This window comes from Schistocerca serialis, chromosome 1 (assembly GCF_023864345.2).
Source record: "Schistocerca serialis cubense isolate TAMUIC-IGC-003099 chromosome 1, iqSchSeri2.2, whole genome shotgun sequence".
In the NCBI taxonomy this organism is placed as follows: domain Eukaryota; kingdom Metazoa; phylum Arthropoda; class Insecta; order Orthoptera; family Acrididae; genus Schistocerca; species Schistocerca serialis.
In genome coordinates this window covers 110,265,960-110,291,199 of record NC_064638.1, presented here as the reverse complement: position 1 = coordinate 110,291,199, position 25,240 = coordinate 110,265,960, and positions in this window count along the sequence as shown.

Sequence of the window (25,240 nt, the reverse complement as noted above, 5' to 3'; positions counted from 1 at the left end):
AGCGCTGGTGAGGGGCCGAAAGCCAGTGCTCACCTACCGCTAGCTACACACATGAGCTGTCCGACGGAGGTAGATTGGAGCGGGATGACCGTTGGTTGGTCGTTCGGTTGGTTGTCTCATCGGCCGACGCATATTTGGTCCTTTCACCGTTTCTGGGCCTGAGCAGTCGGTCGCTTGGCGTGGAGCAGCAAGGAAGTCTCCACGGCGCGTGGTTTGGCTGCGCCCGCTGGCGGCCTCTATGCGGTGTCGGAGTGTGTGGTGCTATTCCCATTGCTATCAGGTTCGTGGCTCACCGATCCTGGACATGAAAGTTGAGTTTTGACTTCATCTACCAGCAAGTCACCACTGTTCACACTGTGTCATTTGGAGTTCGTTGTCGGCTGTTGGAATATTTCCTTGAGCAACAATGTGTGTTGGCAAATTTTAGCCACCCTCCTGCGGAGCTTAACTGTACTTGGTTATTTGAACTGAAGTGCACCAGCGGAATGTTCTGCATTGTGGCCGTTAACGTTCTGGCTACCTGCCCTGGCTGTTGACGTAAATTCAGGCAGTGTATTTTCCTCATCATGTTGTCGCTGTCCAGCACGGTGTGTAGTTTAACAGCTCAATGTATAATTGGTTGTAGGCGTCAATACCTTCTACGTTGTTCCATTGAACTCCCTGTTGTGTGCTCGTCGAATGAAGTGGAGGTTATCTTTTCGGTGGATCCGTTGACTGACTGTCGGTTGGGTTGTCGTCGGATCGACACTGGTTCGGCCGGCTGGCTGTCTCACCTAAGCGAGCGTTAGTGTTTGAATTCCAGGCCGACCCTTGGAACTTCTGAGTGCCCTTGGGTGTACTGCCTTTTCTTGTTTGTTGTTGTTGTTTGTACTTGTATGGCTTCTAATGGATCAAATGGCTCTGAGCACTATGGGGCTTAATTTCTGAGGTCATCAGTCCCCCAGAACTTAGAACTACTTAAACCTAACTAACCTAAGGACATCACACACATCCATGCCCAAGGCAGGATTCGAACCTGTGACCGTAACGGTCGCGCGGTTCCAGACTGTAGCGCCTAGAACCGCTCAGCCACTCCGGCCGGCGTATGGCTTCTAGCTGAGTTTTAGATTAAGGTTGTTTTGCCCTTAAGGCATCAGATGGTTTGGGCCTTCAGCCTAATTTAAGAACTGTTTTACGTAAAGCCTTTGGCATTTTTAAAATTAATATTATTGAATCTTAAGTGTTGGGCCCTCAGCCGATTTTGAATTTGTTTGAAGTGTCAGATGCTTTGAGCCTTCAGCCTAATTAAGGAACTGTTTTAAGATAACTCTTTGCCTTTTAAATTTCTGATTTTGGTTGAGCTTTAAGTTATTGACAAAGCCGTTTTTAAATTACAGTGGTCTTGTCCTTAAGGCATGAGATTGTACGGCGCATTCAGCAACTAATTAAGTTCCAAAACTGAAGCTGTGTTTTTTAAATTTTTATTGGCTCTTGCTTGATCAAATAAAAAGTTGTATCTTAGAGTGTAACTGACAGCCGCTTATTTTGGCCCCTTTCCACAACTTAAACTACTTGTCCTGTCCTGAAGATTTAGCAGGGCGTCGCATTCCTGTCATCTCGTATATTCTATTATCTTGAAAGTATATTTCTCTGCACATTGTGGTCTTTGTAACATCGATTTCCAAGTAGCCAAAACCATTGTGAAAAGTAGTAGGTGCATCTGAGACGATTTTCAAATGTTACTTAGTTTGGTTTTAAAATTCTCTGTACTATTATCGAAACTGTAATTTAAAATATGGCCTCTGTGGTAAATACGTACGTAAAAAGACTGTTAGGTCGGTCCTATTCAGTCCGCCGGAATCTTAGTAACGAGGGTGTTGTAATCCTGTTGGGAAGGAAAGACCTCCAGGTTCTCCCATCTGCGTCAGGGCAGACTGTGGTGTTGAACACTGCGACTGGTGATTGTGTCAAGGTAGCCATCTGCCCCAGTGGCGGCTATTGTCCATAGGGTGCAGGAAGTTTACAACAGATATGTGCAGACGTCACTTAGCTGCAATCAAGGAATCGAGTGCGAAAGTCACGTAAACCATCGATCAGTCTGACCGACTGCGACTGCCTTACGAGCTAAACTGCTGGGGTGTTTATGGAGAGAAGTAGTGGCTAATGTTTACCCGACGTCATTCGTAATGACAGCATATGGTGTGCTATTACGAAGGTATGCGCCGTTTTCCTTCTGTATATGGTTGCTTCACGAGTTTGTTACAGTGTAGAACTGGTTCGTAAAACCGCTTGATACCGTTTTTTGCATTCGACGTAGTCTTTTTTTCGTCAAATAACGAAGGTGATGTGGGCCTGTTTGGCTGCTCTGGCCAATTACATTCTTATGTCTGCTGCCTTGTTCGCCAGAAACGCCCATGTTGTGTTTTGCCCTGACCCGGTTCTCTAGTGAAATGTTTGCTTTGCAGCCGCCTCTTATCGACACTGCCATAATGTAGCGAGATAGCTTCGCTCTCGGATTTAGAAAATTTTACGCGTTTTACTGCCCTACACGAGGCTGGTGTGCGACAAATGGTTCACGGTAATTCGAGTGCGATGCATATTACGTCCGAGCTTGCAGGAATGAGAAAAAAGGTGCAAGCAGAAGTGGACAACTGACGCGCACTAGCGTATGACAAGTTGATAATTTGGGTCGGATGGGAAACGTGTCTGGAAGGCCGAGGCGGTTAAGAGGACGGCTCGCTTAGATCGGGAAATCTGGGTTCGAGTGTCGGTGCGACACAAATTTTCACTTGTCACCGCTGAATTAATTTCAGTGCCCTTTTACTGCCAATGTCTTCGTTTCTCTTAAAATCTTGTATGTTTAAAGGTTACTTTCTTTATGCTCGTAATCTTGCTCCCTACCATTACAGGATACTACTGGCATTGGTAGTCCATTCTCCTCAAAGCGTTGCTCGCTTACAGTGTCAAGGCTAATCCCAGGAACTACTGGACTGATACTGATACGGTTTTCCGCGATAGATAGACTGACTCACGGGGATAGCTTGTATACACATTGAGGTGACAGGAGTCATGGGGTAGCGATATGCACACATAAAGATGGCGATAGTATGGTATGTTGTTGTTGTTGTGGTCTTCAGTCCTGAGACTGGTTTGATGCAGCTCTCCATGCTACTCTATCCTGCGCAAGCTTCTTCATCTCCCAGTACCTACTGCAATCTACATCCTTCTGAATCTGCTTAGTGTATTCATCTCTTGGTCTCCCTCTACGATTTTTACCCTCCACGCTGCCCTCCGATACTAAATTGGTGATCCCTTGATGCCTCAGAACATGTCCTACCAACCGATCCCGTCTTCTGGTCAAGTTGTGCCACAAACTTCTCTTCTCCCCAATCCTGTTCAATACTTCCTCATTAGTTATGTGATCTACCCATCTAATCTTCAGCATTCTTCTGTAGCATCACATTTCGAATGCTTCTATTCTCTTCTTGTCCAAACTATTTATCGTCCATGTTTCACTTCCATACATGGCTACACTCCATACAAATACTTTCAGAAATGATTTCCTGACACTTAAATCTATACTCGATGTTAACAAATTTCTCTTCTTCAGAAAAGCTTTCCTTGCCATTGCCAGTCTACATTTTATATCCTCTCTACTTCGACCATCATCAGTTATTTTGCTCCCCAAATAGCAAAACTCCTTTACTACTTTAAGTGTCTCATTTCCTAATCTAATTCCCTCAGCATCACCCGACTTAATTCGACTACATTCCATTATCCTCGTTATGCTTTTGTTGGTGTTCATCTTATATCCTCCTTTCAAGACACTGTCCATTCCATTCAACTGCTCTTCCAAGTCCTTTGCTGTCTCTGACAGAATTACAATGTCATCGGCGAACCTCAAAGTTTTTATTTCTTCTCCATGGATTTTAATACCCACTCCGAATTTTTCTTTTGTTTCCTTTACTGCTTGCTCAATATACAGATTGAACAACATCGGGGAGAGGCTACAACCCTGTCTTACTCCCTTCCCAACCACTGCTTCCCTTTCATGTCCCTCAACTCTTATAACTGCCATTTGGTTTCTGTACAAATTCTAAATAGCCTTTCGCTCCCTGTATTTTACCCCTGCCACCTTTAGAATTTGAAAGAGAGTATTCCAGTCAACATTGTCAAAAGCTTTCTCTAAGTCTACAAATGCTAGAAACGTAGGTTTGCCTTTCCTTAATCTTTCTTCTAAGATAAGTCGTAAGGTAGTATGGAGTATTGGAAGTATGGTATACGCAAGGTATAAAGGGGCAGTGCATTGGTGGAGCTGTCATTTTCTATTCAGGTGATCCATCTGAAAAGGTTTCCAACGTAATAGTGGCCGCACGACGGCAATTACCAGACTTTGAACGTGGAATGGTAGTTGGAGCTAGAAGCATGGTATATTCCATTTCGGCAATCGTTGGGGAATTCACTATTCCGAGATCCACAGTGTGAAGAGTGTGCTGGGAATACGAAATTTCAGACATTACCTCTCAGATGGCTGTTATAAGAATCGGGGTGCATGAAAGGGAAGCAGTGGTTAGGAAGGGAGTGAGACAGGGATGTAGCTTATCCCCGATGCTGTTCAATCTGTATATTGAGCAAGTAGTAAAGGGGAACAAGAAAAATTCGGAGTAGGAATTAAAATCCATGGAGAAGAAATAAAAACTTTGAGGTTCGCTGATGACATTGTAATTCTGTCAGAGACAGCAAAGGATCTAAAAGAGCAGCTGGAAGGAATGGACAGTGTCTTGAAAGAAGGATATAAGATGAACATCACCAAAAGCAAAACACGGATAATGGAATGTAGAGGAATTCAATCGGGTGATGCTGCGTAAATTCGATTAGGAAATGAGACACTTACAGTAGTAAATGAGGTTTGCTATTTGGGGAGCAAAATAACTGATGATGGTCGAAGCAGAGAGGATACATAATGTCGACTAGCGATGGCAAGGAAAGCGTTTCTGAAGAAGAGAAATTGGTTAACATCGAGTGCAGATTTAAGTGTCAGGAAGTCGTTTCTGAAAGTATTTGTATGGAATGTAGCCATGTATGGAAGTGAAACGTGGACGATAAATAGCTTAGACAAGAAGAGAATAGAAGCTTTCGAAATGTGGTTCTACAGAAGAATGCTGAAGATTAGATGGGTAGATCACATAACTAATTCGGAGGTATTGAACAGAATTGGAGAGAAGAGAAATTTGTGGCAGAGCTTGACTAGAAGAAGGGATCGGTTGGTACGGCATATTCTGAGGTATCAAGGGATCACCGATTTCGTATTGGAGAGCAGCCTGGAGGGTAAAATTCGTAGAGGGAGGCCAAGAGATGAATACACTAAGCAGATTCAGAAGGATGTAGGTTGCAGTAGGTACTGGGAGATGAAGAAGCTTGCACAGGATGGAGTAGCATGGAGAGCTGCATCAAACCAGTCTCCGGATTGAAGACGACGACAACAACAACAACAACAACAACAATCTCTCACCACGGACGACGCAGTGGCCGACGGGCTTCACCCAGAGCAGCTGCATTTGCGTAGAGTTGTCAATGCTAACATGCAACCAATATTGTGTGAAATAACTGCAGAAACCAATTTGGGACGTACGACGCACGTAACCGTTAGGAGAGGGAGTTGACATTTATTGTTAATGGGATATGGTAGCAGACGACGGACACGAGTGCCTTTGCTAACAGCAGAACAACGCCTTCATCGCCTCTCCGGGGTTCGTGATAGTATCGGTTATACTCTAGACTACTGGAAAACCGTGGCCTGGTTAGACGAGTCCCAATTTCAGTTGGCAAGAGCTGATGGTAGGGTTCGAGTGTGAGGCAGTGCCGACGAAACCATGGACCTAAGTTGCCACAAAGGCTCTGTGCAAGCTGGTGGTGGCTCCATAATGATGTGGGCTGTGTTTACATGGAACCTTGAATGGAAATACTTATATGGATATGGCAATACCGGCCATGACCTTCTTCTTCTGTGCGGATGCACACGTATTCCCCGAACTGTTACGGGACTTGGTTAGAATGTCTTCCTCGAGTAATGAATGCGTTGTGGTGGGACACTATGAATGTAGTGTGCGGACATACAAGGTGAGAATGTGGGAGGCGAGCGCGAGATAGTCCCTGCAGTCGCACTATCCTCTGTGGCTCAGATGGGTGGAGAGTCTGCCATGTAAGTAGGGGTCTATAAGGTTGTATGTAGGAAGTACAGATGTTTACGGAATTTAAAAAAAGCTATATTGGAAATAACTTCTGGAATGGTTCTGCTATACATTGCCTACGATTACGGAATTAAAAAAAAAAATAGACATGTGAGTCATTATAATCGACACTGTACTTCCTACAGAAATATCAGGTAGGCGATACTATTTATGCGTTTAGCAATGAGTTTATATAACTTATTGTTTGTAGCGGAATTATTGTTAGAATTTCCGAACAAAAATATTTACTGTTTTGTAACGTAGTTCAACTTCGCGAACATCGATAGTGAGTAATCGCAATAAGTAAGATCCGCATCGCTTCTCGCGATCACGGGGATTTACCGCTCCGGCTTCAAAATACTGTTGACAATTAGAGTATCAGAAAGTAAAAATCTCATGGAATTCTATTACTCCTGTAACAGTTCTTGTGCCTTTACGTCTTCCGGAGAAAACGTTAGGAGTTACGTGCCTACGGAGTATCGCCTCAGTTGTGCGACTGGATTTGTGAGTTCCTTTCAGAAAAGCCACAACTCGTAGTAATTGACGGTAAGTCATCGAGTAAGACAAAAGTGATATCTGGCGTTTCCCAAGGAAGTGCTTTAGGCACTGCGCTGTTCCTGATCTACGTAAACGACGTAGGAGACAATCTGAGCAGCTCTCTTAGACTGCAGACGATGCATTCATTTAGCGTCTTGTAAAGTCATCAGACAACCGAAACCAATTGCAAAATGATTTAGACGAGATATCTGTGTGGTGCGAAAAGTGACAGTTGACTCCAAATAATGAAAAGTGTGAGCTCATCCACGTGAGTACTAAAGGCACCGCATTACATTCGTCATTACTTACATAATGTGTAGAGTATGTCATGAATATGTTGTGTGTCGTATACTGATATTCATCACATGCCCTACACATTATTTAAGTAATGGCAAATGTAATATCATTGCTTAAACCATTTCATCCCATATCCGTGAATACGATCCAACAGTGAAGCTAGTACATAGTTGGGTTTAAAACCAAAGCATTGATGGTCAAACATGCATTTTATACCTAATATTTATTGGTGTATCACAAAGCATGGTATAGACTTATATACTTTGTAAACCTCAGAATGAAATTCAAAATCAAAAGCAAGCAGATGGTCAAAGGAGACGTACTTTCCAATTATGCTACATTTGGTAATTGCTCAATAACTGACTGAGTACCGAGCGAGAAATATTCCGGGAAAAGAAGCAAATAGGCTGCTGCTGGAAAGCTAGGCCTACATCTTACACAGGTAAGGCTACCATTACTGAAAGGTTACTCGTAGAAAAGTTAAACCAAAATACCTGTATATCTGTTTTAAGGGGTCTTAAACGTTTGAGACCATTTGCTTAATCGTATTTATAGCATTCCACAATGCCGGAAGATGTTTAAAAAATTATATATTTTTTTTACCCTGAAAGTTATTATTGGCCGTACACGGATGTCGCAACATAGGTAATCTTTCAAAGTGAGAAGATGGGTAAACTACAGTGAGACAAATGCACTAACAATCAAATAAAACAAGAACTCTATCGCGCATGGAGGTATACCTATTTGCATTTCTGTTTCTTTGATATTTCAGTAATCATTCACATTGTTGACATGCACAAGATACGATAGCATGCCTTGCTTCCTTCCTCGTTGCACACGTTTATGGGCTATCAAAGAACGCGTAACTAAGTTTTTTGCAAACATGAACACTAAAAATTTTGTGCATATGAGTTGACAGCTGAAAACGTAACGAACAAGAGGCAGTACCGATACCAGTGAGGAAACAAGCATTGGTTTTGGAGTTCCAGTTTCATTTGTTGTCGACACAAATACAGTCAAAGTCGAATTAAACGGATTACGAAAGCATGTTTTTCACAACATTTTCTTCTGTTTCTGGTTGTCCGAAACAAGGTACCAAAAAACAAGTTACGTTAACGAGGCGAAACGTGTCGTATTGCTAGAGCAAATATGCATTCAAGAAAAACTTTCGAAATTGCCCTCCTGACACTATGTTACTCATGTAAGTTCTGTACTTTTTAGTATTTAAAACAGTTCTTGCGTGCACATGATAGAAATAATGAACAACAAGCAATCGTAAAGAGTAGTCTGCCAATGATTTGGACTACTTAAAATGACGGGAGGCCCCGCCCACTCTGGCTTCAAAACAACGTACAGAGTAAATCTATAGCACCACCAAGCTTCTTTTTTTTACATCAGTGCTAAACACCGTTGCTAATATGCATTCTCTGGAAGCATAAGTCAGAAAGTGAATACAATACGTTGGAGAATGTTATAATTTACGATAAATTTTCGAAAGTAGTAGTTAACAAAAGCATGCATGTCAAATAAAAAACGCCTACCAATAAACACCTGTAAATTAATAGTATCTACGAGGGCTATGAATATAAATTACTATGAACATACAGCAACCATAGACACAAGTGCAAACAAATAATGTGCATATCATCTGTGTAACAGCGCTTATACATCGTAAACCTATGACATCGTAGTTGCAAAACTGTCGAACTACTGTCATAACAAATTAATTACCGCCTTAACGCAGCAAATATAGAACGACAGTTAAGATATACCTGTTACATGTATGTCACTCCATCTAAACAATATGTCTTGTAAGTAGCAATCCAAGCTCAATGTTCTACTATAGCATAAAAATGTATAACGAAAATAATGTCGCCCAAGTTGTACCGCACGTTACTCGGTAATGTTTATTTTGCCAAATCAGATCTGTAGTGAAAAGCAAAGAAATAAACATTAATACCGCATAGCAAAGAGGCTGTACACTCGTTATACACTGAAGAGCCAAAGAAACTGGTACACCTGCCTAATATCGTGTAGGGCCCCCACGAGCACGCAGAAGTGCCGCAACATGACGTGGCATGGACTCGACTAATGTCTGAAGTAGTGCTGGAGGGAACTGATACCCTGAATCCTGCAGGGCTGTCCATAAATCCGTAAGAGTACGAGGGGGTGGAGATCTCTTCCGAACGTCGGGTTGCAAGCCATCCCAAATATGCTCAATAATGTTCATGTTTAGGGAGTTTGGTGGCCAGCGGAAGTGTTTGAACTCAGAAGAGTGTTCCTGGAACCAGTCTGCAGCAATTCTGGACGTGTGGTGTGTTACATTGTCCTGTTGGAATTTCCTAGGTCCGTCAGAATCCACACTGGACATGAACTAATGCAGTTGATCAGACAGGATTCTTACGTACGTGTCACCAGTCAGAGTCGTATCTAGGCGTATCAGGGTTCCTATATCATTCCAACTGCACACGCCCCATACCATTACAGACCGTCCACCAGCTTGATCAATCCCTTGGTGACATGCAGGGTCCATGGATTCAAGAGGTACATCCACAATTTGAAACGAGACTCGTCCGACCAGGCAACATGTTTCCAGTCATCAACAGTCCAATGGCGATGTTGGCGGGCCCAGGCGAGGCGGAAAGCTTTGTGTCGTGCACTCATCAAGGGTACACGAGCGGGACTTCGGCTCCGAAAGCCTGCATCGATGATGTTGAATGGTACATACGCTGACACTAGTTGATGGTCCAGCATTGAAATCTTCAGAAATTTGAGGAAAGGTTGCACTTACGTCACGGTGAACGATTCTCTTCAGTCGTCGTCGGTGCCGTTCTAGCAGGAACCTTTTCCAGCTGCAGCAATGTCAGAGATTTGATATTTTACCAGATTTCAGATATTCACGGTACACTCGTGAAGTGGTCGAAAGGGAAATTACCCACTTCATCGCTACCTCGGAGATGCTACGTCGCATCGCTCGTGCGCCGATTATAACAACACGTTCAAACGCACTTAAACCATGATAACCTGCCATTGTAGCAGCAGTAATCGATCTAAAACTGCCCCAGACACTTCTAAATCTACTTCTACATCTACATGGATACTCTGCAAATCACATTTAAGTGCCTGGCAGAGGGTTCATCGAAACACCTTCACAATTTTCCATTAATCCAATTTCGTATAGCGCGGGGAAAGAATGAACACCTATATCTTTCCGTACGAGCTCTGATTTCCCTTATTTTATCGTGGTGATCATTCCTCCCTATGTAGGTCGGTGTAAACAAAATATTTTTGCATTCGGAGGAGAAAGTTGGTGATCGGAATTTCGTGAGAAGGTTCCTTCGCAACGAAAAACGCCTTTCTTTTGGTGATGTCCAGCCCAAGTCCTGCATCACTTCTGTGACACTCTCTCCCATATTTCGCGATAATACAAAACGTGCTGCCTTTATTTGAACTTTTTCGATGTACTGAGTCAGTCCTATCTGGTAAGGATCCGACACCGCGCAGCAGTATTGTAAAAGAGGACGGACAATCGTAGTGTAGGCAGTCTCCTTAGTAGGTCTGTTACATTTTCTAAGTGTCCTGCCAATAAAACGCAGTCTTTGGCTAGCCTCCCCCACAACATTTTCTATGTGTTGCTTCCAATTTAAGTTGCTCGTAATTGTAATATCTAGGTATTTAGTTGAATTTACGGCTTTTAGATTAGACTGATTTATCGTGTAACGAGTTCCTTTTAGCACTCATGTGGATGACCTCACACTTTTCGTTACTTGTTGTCTTAAATATTCTGCCTGTTTACATATCTCTGTATTTGAATACGCATGCCTAAAGCAGTTTCTTTGGCGCTTCAGTGCATATTGTAAGCAGCAATCCGTGCTCAATGTTCTACTGCCGTGCGGTCTGAGGCGCCTTGTCACGGTTCGCGCGGCTCCCTCTGTCGGAGGTTCGAGTTCTCCCTCGGGGATGGGTGTGTGTGTTGTCCGTAGCGTAAGTTAGTTTAAGTTAGATTAATTAATGTGTAAGCCTAGAGACCGATGACCTCAGCAGTTTGGTCCCGTAGAACCTTACTACAAATTTCCGTATTTCAATGTTCTACTATAACATAAAAATGTATAACGAAAATAATGTCGCCCACGCTATACCGCAGGTCACTCGGTAATGGCAATTTTTCCGAATCAGATCTGTAAGTGCAAAGCAAAGAAATAAACATTAATAGCGCATAGCAGCGAGGCTGGCCACTCCCTACAAATAAAAATGTTCGTGAAATAGATTTTGCGGTGTACTTCGTGAAGTCAGCAGATGACATCTGGCTTCTGTCGCGCGTGCCTCGTGGAAGCAACAGAATGGTAATGACGTGGCGTCGTCTCGTTGTGGGGGCCGCTCCGTGGCGACATCGAAACTCACTCAGCGACAGTGTCGGCACCGCCGGGGCTGCGCCGCCGTCCGCCTCAAACAGCGGATCGGCGGCGCGGGGCGGGTGGTACCCGCCGGTTAGCTGATCCCGCGTCACAGTTTGCGACGACTTGGGGCTTGGGGCGGTCCTACGGATGAGTGACTCAAGCAGGGCAGCGAGACCTGGGTGTAAAATGTCCGCTGCTCTGTTCTGCAGAGTGGTTCGTAGATGAAGGAGCCCTCTTCTACAACAAAAACAGCGCAATAAACGCAAATTTTAAGTCAGTCAGCGTCAGACGTGTACACCCAGCGCTACATAATTACCACCGAGTCAAAAAAAAAAAAAAAGGTTCAAATGGCTCTGAGCACTATGGGACTTAACATCTGAGGTCATTAGTCCCCTAGAACTTAGAACTACTTAAACCTAACTAACCTAAAGACATCACACAACACCCAGTCATCACGAGGCAGAGAAAATCCCTGACCCCGCCGGGAATCGAACCCGGGAACCCGGGCGTGGGATGCGAGAACGCTACCGCACGACCACGAGCTGCGGACCCCACCGAGTCCTTAAGGAATTTCAACAAGATGCACTATTTGAGCACCCACTCGAAACACTATGATCCAGTACTGGGTGATGGTTTTCATCTACATGTACCTCAACATGATTACTCTGCAGTTCGCAAATAAGTGCCTGGCTGAGGGTTGATCGAACCACCTTCAAGGTATTTATCTTCGTACATCCACATTTAAACTGGATGATGGTGGGACACAGCTGGCATAATTTTTATTAAAAATGAAATTCCTCCAGCTGTACTTAAGATTTTTTATTCACTTCGCTACCAGTTTCGACGTTGCGTCAACCCCATCTTCAGGCCCGTACACTTTGATGAAATCAGTTGTGTGTGGCTCAGTCTAGGACTCCGCAATGAGATCGACACGTGCTCCACAATGATGGCGGACAGTAACAACCTATTACTCTACCGTTCCACTCGCGAACGGCTTAAAGGAAAGATGAACATTTAAATCTTTCCGTGTGAGCCCTGATTTCTGCTATTTTATTAAGATGATCGTTTCGCCCTATGCAGGTGGATGCCAAGAAAATATTTTCGCGATCGGAGGAGAAAGGTGGTGATTGAAATTTCGTGATAAGATCCTGCCGCAGCGAAAAATACCTATGTTTTAATGATTGCCACCCAAACTCATGTCTCATGTCTGTGGCACTCTCTCGCCTATTTCTTGACAGTAAAAAACGAGCTGCCCTTCTCTGAACTTTTTCTGTCTCCTCCACTAGTGCCTTAAACCACCCGAAACAGATGCGCCACATAACGCCACTGTTTCCTGCGCATGTACCCCGACATCAGTATGGGATATGATCACCATACACACGTACACAGAGCGCACAACGGGTTGGCATACTCTGGATCAGGTGGTCCAACAGCTGCTGGAGTATGGCCGCCCATTCGTGCACCTGTGCCTGCCGGAGCTCCTGAAGTGTCCTTGGGGTGTCAAGACGTGCAGCGATAGGTCGACCGAAAGCATCCCAGACGTGCGCGATTGGGTTTAAGTCTGGAGAACAGGCAGGCCACTCCATTCGCGTGATATCTTCTGTTTCAAGGTACTTCTCCACGATGGCAGCTATGTGGGGCCGTGCGTTATCATTCACCAGGAGGAAGATGGGACCCAATACACTCCTGAAAAAGCGGACATACTGGTGCAAAATGACGTCCGGATACACCTGACCTGTTACAGTTTCTCTGTCAAAGACACGCAGGGGTGTACGTCCACCAATCATAATCCCACCCCACACCATCAAACCACGACCTCCATACAGGTCCCTTTCAAAGACATTAAGGGGTTGGTATCTGGATCCTTGTTCACGCCAGATGAAAACCCGGCGAGAATCACTGTTCAGACTATACCTGGACTAGTCCGTGAACATAATCTGAGACCACTGTTCCAATGACCAAGTACTGTGTTCTTGACACCAGGCTTTACGGGATCTCCTGTAACCAGGGGTCAACGGAATGCACCTTTCAGGTCTCCGGGCGAATAAACCGTGTCTGTTCAGTCGTCTGTAGACTGTATGTCTGGAGACAACTGATCCAGTGGCCGCTGTAAGGTCCCGAGCAAGGTTAACTGCAGTACTCCGTGGCCGTCTGCGGGCACTGATGGTGAGATATCGGTCTTCTTGTGGTGTTGTGCATTGTGGATGTCCCGTACTGTAGCGTCTGGACACGTTTCCTGTCTGCTGGAATCGTTGCCATAATCTTGAGACAACACTTTGTGGCACATGGAGGGCCCATGCTACGACCTGCTGTGTTTGACCAGTCTCTAGTCGCCCTAGTACCTACACCTCATAACGTCATCAACATGTATTATTTTAGCATTTTCAACACACAGTCACGATTAGCACGTCTGAAAACGTCTGCACATTTACTCGCTGCACCGTACTCTGACGTGCACCAACACACCTCTGCGTATGTGGACTGCTGCCAGCGCCACCGTGCAGCGAACGCAGGTCAAGTGCACCGCATGGTCATACCCCGAGGCGGTTTAAACACGCAAACCGCCCACCACAGCGTTGTTTCACCATGTATCAGCATTCTTAATTTATGAGCATGAGTGTATACAGCAGAGACCTTGGATTTATGTTGCATGTCGCCCATCGCTTGCGACAACATTGTTATTTCAAAGTTAAGTATTTTGAGTCTGCTTTATTGAAATAAAACTACTAACGTTATTTGCTTGATTTGTTGTATTGAATTCCGAGAACGCAGCATCCCTTAGGCAGACTGTACGAAACGAATGGGCAAGACCCCACAATTTTGACAGCAGCGGATTCCGAATGAGCAGAAACCACACAGTCGTGTAGTTGTACATTAATGCCAAATACACGGCGTGTAAAGACGCTCGTAAATACAAGCTGCAATGTGTAACTGACCTACGAGTAACTACCAATGTCAAAAAGGTGGCGACCCTTGTGAGTACAGTATCAAAAACTTGTTTGAACGAATGGCAGAATTGGTCAAGAAAGTTCCGATGCACTTTCTGAAATCTCAAAATGAGGAAGCCAGCACAAAAGAATAATCTACACTCACTCTCATAAATTAGGGATAATTGCAGAATGTGGTGCCACACAACGTGGCACTACACAAAACTAGCGCTAATACCATAGCCACATACGGAACACACACGACACAGTCCACGGTACTGGTGATAAGTTGAGAAAACCGTCCCAAAACAAATGCGCTACAAAACGCCACTGTTTCCTACCCATGTACCCCGACATCAATATGGGATATGATCACCATGCACACGTACACAGGCCGCACAACGGGTTGGTATGCTCTGAATCAGGTGGTGGAGCAGCTGGTGGGGTATAGCCTCCCATTCTTGAACCAGTGCTTGCTGGAGCTCCTGAAGCGTCCTAGGGGTGTGAAGATGATCAGCGATACGTCGACCGAGAGCATGCCAGACGTGCTCGATGAGGTTTATATCTGGAGAACAGGCAGGACACTCCATTCGCCTGACACCAGACTTTACGAGCTCTCCTGTGGCCAGGGGTCAATGGAATGCACCTTTCAGGTCTCCGGGAGAATAAACCATGTCTGTTCAGTCGTCTGTAGACTATGTGTGTGGAGACAACTGTTCCAGTGGCTGCGGTAGGGTCCCGAGCAAGGCTACCTGCAGTACTCCGTGGCCGTCAGCGGGCACTGATGGGGAGATATCGGCCTTCTTGTGGTGTTGTACACTGTGGACGTCCCGTACTGTAGCGTCTGGACACGTTTCCTGTCTTCTGGAATCGTTGCGATAATCTTGAGAATAAACTTTGTGGCACACGGAGGGCCCGTGCTACGACCTGCTGTGTTTGACCAGCCTGCAGTCGCCCTAGTGTTCTACCCCTCATAACATCAATGTGTGTTCTTTGAGCCATTTGCAACACAGTCACGATTAGCACGTCTGAAAACGTCTACACACTTACTCGCTGCACCGTACTCTGACATGCACCAACACACCTTCGCGTATGCGGACTGCTGCCAGCGCCACCATGCGACGACCGTAGGTCAGATGCACCGCATGGTCATACCCCGAGGTGATTTAAACCCGCAAACCCCCCACCAGAGCGTTGTTTCACCATGTATCAGCATTATCCTTAATTTATGAGCGTGAGTGTAGCTACGCCAATCACTTTAAGTTTCAGAGGAAATGTAGCCATATATTTAATGTTCTTTGCACTGCCGCAAAGAACCCTCCTTCTGTAAGTTAAGCTGTGCAGATGTAATGCACTACAGTATTGTAGTTAATTAAACTTCAGTCGATACTGGTCGGTAATGCAGACTCTGATTCAAAAGCTGCTTAACTACCAAGTCCCGGTACCGTATGCATATCCGAGCACAACCGCAACACACTTTTTGTAACCATCTCGTCTGTTTCCGTTACACATTACAAGTTCTTATTTAAACGTGCTGCCACCCAGCTCTCAAATACTGCCGTCTCCTCGAGTTCCTGACAATTCTTCTAGAACGTCCTACATGTGACGCCATCGCCTCGAAACAAAGAGCTTCGTTGGAACTCGTCTACAATCGGCACAAAAGAAATATTATAATTGTTCTGCAACTTAAAAAGCTCTTCCGCAATATAAAACACGTACTCTTGTAAGTTCGCTGTTTTGTTTTCTAGCACGTAAAACACAAATCGTAAGCCCGCATCTCGTGGTCGTGCGGTAGCGTTCTCGCTTCCCACGCCCGGGTTCCCGGGTTCGATTCCCGGCGGGGTCAGGGATTTTCTCTGCCTCGTGATGGCTGGGTGTTGTGTGCTGTCCTTAAGTTAGTTAGGTTTAAGTAGTTCTAAGTTCTAGGGGACTTATGACCACAGCAGTTGAGTCCCATAGTGCTCAGAGCCATTTGAACCATTTGAACACCGCAATAAATCGAAATAAACATCACTTTACCACCACCATAAAACCCAATACCTGCTCAGCAGAGAGAGTCTGTGCTGAGAGGTTAAATACAACTTGTTCTGAACAACAAGCGGTCACACATGACATTGTGCATACAAAGAAAAACCCAACTACAGCGTCGATAAAATTCACAGGGACGTTTATTAATGATCCACGAATGGACGATGGAGAACTAATGAAGGGACGGACTGAATTTCATAAAGTCCAACAAACGACGAACACCTACACCTGTGGTTGAGGAACCCATGCTCACTGTATGAAAAATCATCAGTTTACGAAATGAAAATTTAATAAAGCTTGGAATATATTAAGTTTAACATAAACGCTTTGAAGGTGTATAAATTCACTGAATATAACAAGGAAGAGGATTAAATCCTGCCTTTTACACGTGTCTGTCTGGCTGTACAAAGCCACTCCAAAGTTCCGAAAACTCGTGAACAATATAAAACTGAGCCTCGCACTTCTCGGAATTACATTTAATAAATTTATCCTACACACTGAGAACAATTCAACTGTACAACCTTTGTGGAAAAAGAAAGTCCCTTTGTCCTGCCCCACACATGGAGCTTAACGCACACTCAAGCAGAGTATTCCCTGCTAAAAACTCAATAATAATGTTCGAAATCTCTGGGCTAGCAGGACAGGGCGGATGAGATTATGTTTGTGTTGCACTCTGCATATAAATTTTATTTGTTAAAACACACAATCACACAAGCAAGAACCAAAAACTCTCAAGGTTTTAACGAAAGACCTCCTTTGATTGAATTTAGATCGGCTTAAGGTCACATCGAAAATGCAAGGCACAAGGCCTAAGCAAGTAATTGACGTACAGAAGTTGTTCTGGAGGTTTCACTTCTTTGGAAATTTTTTTTATCTTCAATGTAAATAGGCTGAAAGCCTTAGCTTAAATTTTTCCTATTGAACTCGGCTGAAGACCACACATTAATCAAGAACAGTGTTATGGCTTAAGGTCGAGATAAAGATTTTCAGTGTCTAAATAGGCTGAAAACTCGGCTGAAGGCCGCATATCAACAAAACAATTTAATGGCTTAAGGCCTATAAGAATACCTTTCAATTTGAAAAGGCTGAAGGCCTTATCTTAAAATATTTCGTGTAAAACTCGGTTGAAGGCCTCATACTAAAGAATAACAACCTTATGACAAGGACTTTGAATTTTTAATTTAAGAGAGATTAAAACTCGGCTGAAGGCCACACACCATTTTACGGCTTAAGGCCTAAGGGGAATGGCTTGTAAATTTCAACTAAAATAGGCTAAAGGCTTTATCCTAGAATGCTTCACATGAAACTCGGCTGAAGGCCACATGCGGAACCCAAACAATCCAATGGCTTAAAGCCCAGACAAAGAACTTTCAAATTTTTAATTTAAGCTGGAAAACTCATACAAAATAGAGAATATTTCTTATGGCTTAAGGCCTAGGCAGAATTTTTCAACTTTTGATTTGAAAAGGCTGGAAACTCGGCTGAAGGCCACATACCAACTTGAAACAAATTTACGGCTTAAGGCCAGGAACAAGGAATTTTCAACTTTAATTCTCAAAGGTTGAAACTCGGCTGAAGGCTACATACCAAACAAGAAACAATTCTTTTTATGGCTTAAGGCCTAAGAAGAATAGCCTTTCAATAAACTAAAACTCGGCTGAAGGCCACACAGAGTACTTGAGTACTTAAAACTAAAAAGGAAATCACCATGTAAAACACAAGGAGTGGTGCTCAGAAAGTTCCAAGGGTCGGCCGGGGGAGGTAACACTAACGCACGTTTAGGTGAGACAGGCAGCCAGACCGACAACCTCTTAATCGGAAGGCAACCCAACCGAAAGCCAGATGAAGAACCAACCAACAAGATCAGTTCTGCTCCACCCGACCAGCAAAACGACAACAAGATGTTAATAGCACATCGTTCAGGATACTAGTACCCAATCCAGCCAAGTCAGAATAAACCCCCAAAACTACCAACAACACCTCAGCTGTCGAACTACACGCATTGCTGGACAGTATCAACACGGCGAGGAAAATACACTGCCGAAAACTACGTCAACGACCAGGGCAGCTAACCGGAACGTCAACGGCCACAAGGCAGAAGATACTACTGGTACACTTCATTAATGAAGGAATGCATTAAATTAAGTTAAACACCACACAGGAAGACGGCTGCAATTCTAGCCGACTACAATGCACACACGTTGTTGATCGCGGGAATCTCCCAGAAAGCGACAACCAGGAGCAAACGAAGGGATGTGATAGCAGTTGAGGCTTGATAGTAGGTTAAGTGAGCACTCAACTTTAATGTCCAGGATCGGTGGGTCACGAACTTCGTAACCCTGGGAAGAAACACCTCAGAACTCCAACCGCGCGTGCACACCGCCAGTGCCTCCGGCCTGAATATGCGCCATGGAGACTCCCTAGCTGCTCTGCGCCAGCCGACCAACTGGCACACACAGATACTCGGAAAATATATCCGCCACACCAAAGATACTACAGCAGTACTAGTATCGATACACGCTGCTGCTGCCACTCACGGAGAAAAGACAGCAACGTTATGGTGGTAACTGAAGGAGAAATAAGACACCACTGGACTGCAACCTATGATTAAAAACAAGGCATGAAGCGAGCCAGCCACGGCTCAATGTTAAATCCCCACACGAATTTACTCTTACAACCAGTATGATTACCCTGATTACCAAACGAAACGAATTAAGAATGATTGAAATTCAGACACCAAACAATTCAGATATCTCCATCAGTAGACTGTCCACAGATACCTAAGAACTCGCCTAGTCCTAGCGCAACACATGAGATTAAACCCAGCGCTGCTCCAGAGGATAGACTGGGAAGTGATTTCAAAATGACGTGTACGGTCCAGCAGCACCTTTCGACTCAGTTGAGTACGACACTGACGCTAGCTTCTTCCGTTGGTGAGGAGTCCCTCAGAAACAGCATAAACAACAGCTAAATATTACACTCGCAGAAATGTAACCACTGCTCTCACGTTACTGCCTAACCACACCCTCGGAAAACGCAACATGCTCCGAAAATAAAGCCAAATATTTCTGACAAGCAAGGAATACAAATTTCATTTATATGAATGCGTGGTGTCCGTTCTTTCGGACATATGAGACATACGTATGGGGTTACGGCATACTCGCAGAATCATAATTTAAAGCCGGTTATTGAAGCTCTGTAGGCTTTCTCGGGAAAATTTACGCCTATCTTCAAGAATCTTCCAGTTCAGTTTCTTCGGAATCTCTGTGACAGTCTCAAACGAGTCAAACAAACTTGGAACCATTCGCACTGCACTTCTCCGATTCTTTCAGTATCCCCCGTTAATCCTATTGGTATTGTTCCCACATACTTTAGCAGTATTCTAGAATGGGTCACACGAGGGATTTGTAAGCAATTTCCTTTATGGACTGATTGTATTTCCCCTGTATTCTATCAATAAACCGAATTACGCCACCTTCTTTATCCACGACTGAGCTTGTGTGATCATTCCATTTCACATCCATATTGAAACTAAAATTTTAATTATTTTTTTATTTAATCAGTAACCAACAGAATTTGCCCTGACAAAGGCAACTCATATTTAAACTATTCATTTATTACCCAGAGTATACAAGCCCAACGCTGTCTGACTGCTATACATTGAGAACATGACTTCCAATAATTAACGCAAAACTATGGCCCTGAATTGCAAGGAATCCTTACAATAATACAAATCCAAAAAATACGACATTAAAGACATATGAAACTACCTCCAACTCTGTTAATTGTCTAAACTCATTTCAATCACGAATCCCGATAGTGGAAACTCCATTCTTTTTCATAAGTCACTTACCTCACAGAAAATCATCATAACACGAACTACAGCAATTACTGCAAGTAGCAGCAACAGCCAGATAAATAAAAGGATTATAACTACTATAGACTCCAACTAATAAGGAGGCATATGGTTAGCAAAAGAAAGATTTTCTTGCAGAGCAAACAATGTATTTAGAAAATTTTACCTTCTTCATGTCACATCCAGTTCCAAAAATTATATAGTTGTCAATAATTCCACTACTGAAACATGATCAACCATACATCCGTTATCATACCTTTCCTTGCATCTTTTATTATAAGAAATTTCCAATCACTTTACATTGCGTGTCCTACGAACATAGAGTCTCCACTAAGAAAAACATGTCCATACACTTCTCTATCCACTCACAAACTGCTAATCCGTCCAACCACAGAATCTCATTCCGACGGCGCAGAGAGCTGTCAGCGATATTAACGCAGTCTATAGCGCTACCAACACACAAACAGGCTACTTACAGTACTAAATGTCGCGCCCACGTATTTGTCTGAGTTGATCGATTCCAGCTGTGACTCACTGATATTATAGTCACAGTATGCTAGGTTTTTTCGTTTTGTGAAGTGGACACTTTTATATTTGTGAACATTTAAAGCAAATGACAATTTTTGCATCGCATTGAAATCTTATCAAGCTTCTTCCAGACGGTACTTCACCATAAATAAATACATCATCTGCAGAAAGTTTGAGGTATCTATTAATATTGTTCGCAAGGTCATTAACACACAATGTGAAGAGCAAGAATCTTAACACTAGAACTATAGTTTTTTTAAAAATATCGCGATTCAGAACATCGATATTAGAAGGTATTATCGTCGGCTCCAATATATCAACAAAGAGTACCAATATATCGAAATATAAAATATCGACAATCGGCCTATAAAAATATTTGCTGCACATTGTAAATATACTGCCGAATTTAGAGTTGTATATTAAAGTATTGATTTATTATTAGAGATTCTGCACATCAACAAGCTTGCAGCCTGGCTATCCCCCTAGAGCAAGAATTGAAAGAAAAACACTTAACTGGAAAATATGTAAGTTAATCGTGGGAATTTGTGCAGGGTGAAAAGCTTGTATTAGAATACTTTTTTCGTCGACTGTTGTGTTGTTAATTAACAACTGTGTAACTGATGCATTGTCATGTAATATTTAACATCTCCTATCATATTTTCTTAATTTGTCGTTGGATAGAAGTCGAAATAAGCCTTTTTTCACGCTGATGTAGGAAAATTAAGTGGTGAAGCTAAATATTCTACTTCCTATTGGTAGCGCCGAGCCCCGATTACATCTGCATTTTCCCTCACATATCTCCATGTATCTTGTCATTTAGAGTTTTATTCTTCATTTTCAGCAGCTTTTATTGAAGAATGTCGATGTGAAGCAATAGCATATTAGTTACGCTAAAAATTGTTTTTCAACGCAACTGGTGTACTGTTTTTTCACATCGGATATCGTATTACTACATTCACACTGCCATCCGACCCCCCACCCCCCTTATCCAGTGCAATAGGACTACTACTTTTATGCCACCTATACTTTCTCCACAGAGTCAAAGAGAAAGACTGGACGTGCTGAAAGCTCAAAAAGTAGTTGACCCGTTCACACAGTGAAAGTAAAATTATTTTCTTCTACAATTTCAGAAGAACAGTTTCAAGTATTTACTAAAAACTGTGAAAAAAGTAATATAAAATAAAAATATCGACACTCGATATTGCAGTGTTACTTATAATCCGTCTTGATTGCAAAATTTGTATTCATATGACCGGTTTCGGTTAATCTAGAACCATCTTCAGAGCTGTAAAGATAATGATACTAATTTACTATTTCACGAATGCAAATCTTTTTCATCCTATCTAATCAACATCAAATGTACCTGAACGTACCTTATATTTCGGTTACAGGAGTAACCAGACCAAATCCAGCAATTTTCACATGCTGTGTCACATAAAATTGGTTGGTAGAATGCAAGTCATTTATATTAATTATATCACTATTACCGACAGGTGGCGTCTGGTACATTTGTTACATTACATATTTACATACTGTATTCAGTAGATTTTTGTGATTAACTTTTATCTAGAAAAATACCTAATTAAAATCTGTAGATGTCAAGGTTAAAATCTGTACTTATCAAAATTAAAAAACACTGTAAAATTATCATTTTATAGGGTCTAAAAACATAGGGCGATTTCTATATCTATGACGCTGGTGTAGACTTGTTTTCCTCCATGGTCTGCTTCCGTGGTTTCCGCCATTTCGGTGTTGTGCCGCGATCCGCTCAGTCGTCTGACGTCCATCGCCGTGGGCAAGAGGGCCGCGCAGGAGGGCCCCGTCAACGACGCCAGGCGTTGCACGCATCTTCCAGCTTCTCCATCACGCACACCAACTCTGATCCCTCGGCCTGGACCTCCACACGCAACAGTTATCTTAGTAAGTTGTCATAAATACTAAAATAGGCGTTATGATTGAACTCTCTTTGCTCGTCGAGGATTAAATCCGAATCTTTTTTTTTGTGGGTGTATGTTTCAATTTCTTCCAAAATATTAAGAAACCGTCCTTTATGAGCTCTATGCACGATGTCTAAATTTTGTTCAATGTTCGTGAATGAGTGGGGTGCACTCAGCCTCGTGATGCCAATTGAGGAGCTACTCGACCGACCAGTAGCGGCCGCGGTCAAGAATACCATCATAACGACCGGGAGAGCGGTGTGCTGACCCCACGCCCCTCCTATCCGCATCCTCCTCTGAGGATGACTCGGCGGTCGGATGGTCCCGATGGGCCACTTGTGGCCTGTAGACGTAGTGGTTCGTGACTGAGTGCTTCGAGGCAGCCATATGCGCCTCAAACGCTGTTTTGTTTTGAGACTAGGTATGCTCCCTGAATATGGTCTCAAAGTTCCTACCAGTCCGCCCCATATATTGTTTACAGCAGTCATCACATTTGATCTTATATACACCTGAATCCTGAAATTTATTCCTGCTATTACATATTTTGTGACAGAGCTTCAATTTTAGCGTGTTATTTGTTCGGAACTCTATTTTGACGTCGGATTTACGAAAGCATCTTTCAATCTTAAGTGAGGGCCACATATTTTTTCTTGTTATTCCTCTTAACTGCAACTTGACTTCCTTCTATGTGTTTCATTTGCCTCTTCTTTATCTTCTTATAAACATTCATCACCTGCTTGCACGTATATCCGTTCGCTACGGCCACTTGTTTTAAAATACTTAGCTGCTTTTCTACTCCCTGTTGGCTTAGTGGCAATCTTCGTAACATGTACACCATCGAAGTAAAATATGCCCATTTGTATTGCGGTGGGTGAGAAGAGCGCTCATTGATAACTAAATCTGTACAAGTAGGTTTTCTGAATATGTTAAATTCATGCTTTCCATCTTTCTTTGTTAGTGTTAAATCTAAGTAATCTATACGGTTATCTTCTTCAAATTCCATAGTGAATCTAATTTTCGGGTGTTGAGAGCTCATTTTTTGTGCTACATTTTCGATATAATTTTTAACTCCTTTGTATAATAAAATAGAGTCGTCAACCTATCTCCCGTAATACACAATTTTCTCAGCGATATCAGGATTTTCATCAAAGAATTCGTTTTCCAAGTGATTTACAAAAATATCGCCAGCGTCCCAGCTAAACTGTTCCCCATTGCCAACCCGTCTTTCTGTTGATAAATTTTACCATTGAAAGTAAAGTAATTGAACGACAAGACTTGTTCCAACATTTCCACTAGTTCAATCACTTCCCCCAATGTCAATTTACCATGAGAGAGGAGATTTTTCTTCATGATCTCAATCGTTTCTTTTACGTGAATGTTTGTGTACAGATTTGTGAAATCCAATGAAGCTTGTGACGCATTCTGAGATATAAGTACGTCTTTAATTTCCCCGGCAAATTCGTAGCTGTTCCTGATGTTGAAAGTCAGACGATATGTAAATGCCACCTTCAACCAGTTATTTAGCTCTTTATTTAATTTATAACTTGGGTTACTGGTATTGTTGAAGATTGGGCGAATCGATTTTTCAACCTTATGCAGCTTTATTTGTGACCGTTATTCGGGAATTCGCGAATTCATTATTTTCGGTTTAAACTTTTCCTCCTCCGTGAAGAAAAACACACTGTTATCTATTTGTTTCCTTATGTATGGTTTCGTAAATCACTTGGAAAACGAATTCTGTGATGAAAAATTAACTCAGATGAATGGCCCTGAATTGGAAGAAATCCTAACAATTACCTATATATTTCGTAAGTCATCTACCTCACAGAAAGTCTTCGTAACACGAACTACAGCAATTACAGGAAGCAGCAACTACAACCAGCTAAATAAAAGGATTTTAACTCTTATAGGCTGTAACTACTAGGAGGCATATGGTTTGCAAAAGAAAGATTTTGTTGAAGGGCAAACAATGTATTTATCAGATTTTACCTTATTCATATGATATCCAGTTCCAAAAATTATATAGTTGTCAATAATTCCGCTACCCACACATAACCAACTACATCCGTCCTCATTTTACAATGCATGTCCTACCAACACCGGGTCACCACGTAGGACACATATCCAAGCCGTCCGCTCGCTAACTGCTAACCCGTCCAACCACAGAGTCTCTTACCGAAGGCGCAGAGTGCTGTCAGCGTTATTAATTACAATGGATAGCGCTGACAACATACAAACATATAAAGAGGCTATTAACACCATATGCAGTCTCCTTCATAGGCGAACCACTCTTTCCTAAAATCCTCCCAATAAACAGAAGTCTACCATTCACCTTCTCTACCACGGTTCTCACACGCTCTTTCCATTTCATATCGCTTAGCAGCGTTATGCCCAGATATTTAAACGACTTGATTGTGTCAAGATGGACACTAATAATACTGTATCCAAACATTACATCGATACCTGTTTTTTTCGCCTCCAGTTTAACCTGCCTGCTAAAACAGCTCAAAATAACCGGTTCCCG